General features: G+C 36.4%; 1 long non-coding RNA gene across 1 annotated transcript; it reads right to left on the minus strand.

Moving 5' to 3' along the window:
• Nucleotides 1-1,932: 1,932 nt before the first annotated feature.
• Nucleotides 1,933-3,418, minus strand: LOC119193279. The gene is made up of 5 exons (XR_005113899.1): nt 3,293-3,418; nt 2,929-3,093; nt 2,293-2,515; nt 2,118-2,213; nt 1,933-2,032 (listed from the first exon to the last, which is right to left on the minus strand). It is a non-coding gene; the product is annotated as an uncharacterized LOC119193279 (long non-coding RNA).
• Nucleotide 3,419: the final 1 nt, after the last annotated feature.

A 3,419-nucleotide genomic window follows, 5' to 3' on the forward strand; every position in this document is an offset into this window, starting at 1 on the left:
AAAATATCTTTATTAACAAGACATAATCGCTCCTCTATAATGTAGTATTTTTTAATTTTTTTTATTGTAAATAACCGAATTTGTTTACAATTTCAATGGTTACAAATTACAAACTATTATAAAAACAAAATTAACATATTTCCCAGGGTACCCAAACTAGGCTAGGCCTGTACCTTGGGATACCAGAAACAACAAATATAAAACACAATTAGGTTTTCTATAATTTGTTTTGCTAGGTGAGCACTAACAGTAAATAAAATTAAATAAATAACAAAATGAAGCCTCTCTAGCCTAAATTAAGGCTCTTAACCGGATTTTATGAACCTTATTAATTTAAGCACGTAATCTTGGGGGATAGCGTTCCATTCTTCGTTAATTGCTAGTTAAAGCTCTTGCAGCCACACAAGTGTGGCGGTACAATTAGTATATACACCACCATCTCTTCAACATCGATGGAACATGGCAATATGGCATTGTCACAATTGTACCAATAACCCACAGCGATCACGCTAGATTGCGATTGATGATACTGACTTGCGATAGCAGAATTTGCGGGACACGCAGCATAACATATACCATTTCCAAATAGGAACCGTCGGAGGGGCTGCGGCCGGTCACAAGCAACATCTGCCTGACTGGAAATGTTCCCCTTCCATAGAGGAACGTAACCATCTGTTCCTCTACAGTGGCGTCAACCTTTACGCCGGTACACAGGTGTTGGGACTTTTTCCCGAACTCTTCTTTTGAGCTCGTCCTAGATGTGCTCAATAGGGTTGAGGCAGGTCTGTGAGCTGGCCAACCCATCGCGTTAATTGCACATTGTCCATGTAATTTCGGACTGTCGCAGCGATATGCAGTATGGCATTATCATGCATGTGGAAATTCTTCCCCATAAGCCAAGATAACGGCTTGACAGGGTCTTCAGTACTTCTTCTATATATACTTTTGAACAGTTAATCCTCTTGAACTGGGGCCGATATTGGCCCCGTGATGAGCAGAATATCTGTTTTAGTGTCCATCATTATACTTCCCCAAACATGAAAGATCCACCACCATAAACGACTCTATCACTTATGGCACTGTGCAAAACGTTCTGAAAACCTTGTGTAGACTCTTGAGCGTCCATCGTGACCATGTAAAGTCAATTAGCACTCATCTGACAACTTCACTGCTCTCCACTGTTCCGATGTCCAATTTATGTGATCTCAGGCAAATTGAAGTCGAGCTGTGGTCAATTTCGACCATTTGCTGGGAGATGCGCAGTGAGTCCTTGACTAACCTTCTTCTAACTGTCCACCGACTTACACTGACATTGCGCACTTCTTGTCCCAGAGCTGTTGTCCCAGATCAACTGCGTTCAAATGTCGGTTCCTTTGTGATAGCGACACAATAAAACGGTCATCACGATCTGATGTCGCACGACAGCCCGATCCTGATCGCCAAATATACCCACCGGTCTCTTGATACACGTCGAACGGAGTAGCGACTCAAATTACGCTGGCAACTACTTGACACTGCTTTTGTTCTGCTTCAATCAAGCAATACACATATTTTTGACCATACATATTACACAAAACTGTTTTCCCTTTACCTAATAGATTAGGCAGAGGTGTAATTGGTGCAACCGCATAGCCGAGACAATATAATGTATAGGCGCTGATTGTCTTTCAGAAGTATGAAACCCACAACACATCTCCACCGACACTAAACTATAAGGCGATTTATTTATCCTAGATTATGTTATAAAAACATAGTTTTTAGCGTCTTACAATATTAGCAATCAACTCCTCTCAAATTTCCATTTTCTGAAATATGACTTCAATTATCATAAATATATCTTCTACCTGCAGCAAAAATAAAATAGCAATATTAAGACAAATGGTAAATTCAAAGATTATAATTAGTTTCATCACAATTTTATAAAGCTTCTCATACCTTTTTTAGAGCTACTTGAACTCTTTTCCAAGATCGTCGCAGGCTCGAATACGTCTCCCTTTTGAAATATTTGGCTCTCATTTTTCTTTAATGCAATCTGAGAAAGAGAATTTAAAAAATTAAAACAACAAAATGTAATGTAGCAACAAATTATTATTACTACACTGAAATAAAAATATCACCATGATTTGTTTTCTAAAACTGAATGAAGACAAATTCCAGAAATAAACGATGTTGCTTGAAGTCACGGTACTAATTTGACGTCGAAGAAGTTATATCTAAAACAGATAAAAATTAATCATCTTAGTATAAGTAAAATAATATCGAAAAATATTGAAATTTTGCAATATGTCATACCTATTACATCAGTAAAATCTACACATTTAGCATTTTGTTTAATTCGTCGCAAAATAATTTCTGGTAGTATAAAATTTTTGTAAAATGCTACAAGTTTAGGCATCATATTGCTAATAAATTCATCATCTCGAAGAACTTCCACAACCGTGACTGGTTGTTGTAAGGAGACAAAACAAACAAAGTAACATTTGACCATTTTGGTAATTCACAATTGACCCTGCACCTAAAATAAAGTAATTATTATAATTAAATATTTAATCACCTGTTACTGATAAGTAGCACATAATTATACTTCAATAATATATTCTTAAAAAAAAGCGGCGATAGGCTTCTTGGGTGTGGAACGAACTGCCGAGATGAATGTCCGCAAGTTCAAATCCCAAGGGCACACACCTCTGACTTTTATAAAATTGTGTGTGTTTGCTTGCTTGAATGATGAAGGAAAATACTGTGAAAACCTGCATGTCTGAGGGAGTTCTCTATAGGAATTTCGAGGGCGTGTGAAGTCTACCAATCCGCACTAGGCTAGCATGGTGGACTAAGGCCTAATGCCTCTGTAGTAGTAGGAGGCCCATGCCCAACAGTGGGACAGTATGTCATACAAGGATTATATATTATAATATATTGTTGCCTTACTTGATAATAATAGTCATGTCTTTTATTCAAAGTAAGTTTTTGGCCATCATATTGTACAGCAAAATTTTTTATTTGTGATGCTGCTGTTTCTATGTTAAGTGATTTTCTTACTAAAGAAGTAAAAGCATTGGATCTCAATAACCGCTTTTTCATCTTCTATAACACCTGCAAAATCATAATAATATTCTATATATTTTTTAATTTGCTAATGTTTTATACACCTATTTAAGTAAACGTAAAATTGTGAATGTAAATAAAGCTGGATGAGAGAATGAGAGCTGTGGATATAAATTTCCATGAACAGTGCTGGCTGACTGAATATTATATATTTTGGTTTTAAAAAATGTGGAAAAAATTTTCTTACCATCACAGCTAGCTGCTAAAAATCCAAATTCTTCATCAATAAAAAGACCGGGTCTCCTTACGGTTTTATTATATTGTTTAGCGAATGTGGCTTTAGCCACAATTTTGTTTGTTCACAATATACCAGG

The sequence above is a fragment of the Manduca sexta genome, unplaced genomic scaffold (genome assembly GCF_014839805.1).
Source record: "Manduca sexta isolate Smith_Timp_Sample1 unplaced genomic scaffold, JHU_Msex_v1.0 HiC_scaffold_3875, whole genome shotgun sequence".
NCBI lineage: Eukaryota > Metazoa > Arthropoda > Insecta > Lepidoptera > Sphingidae > Manduca > Manduca sexta.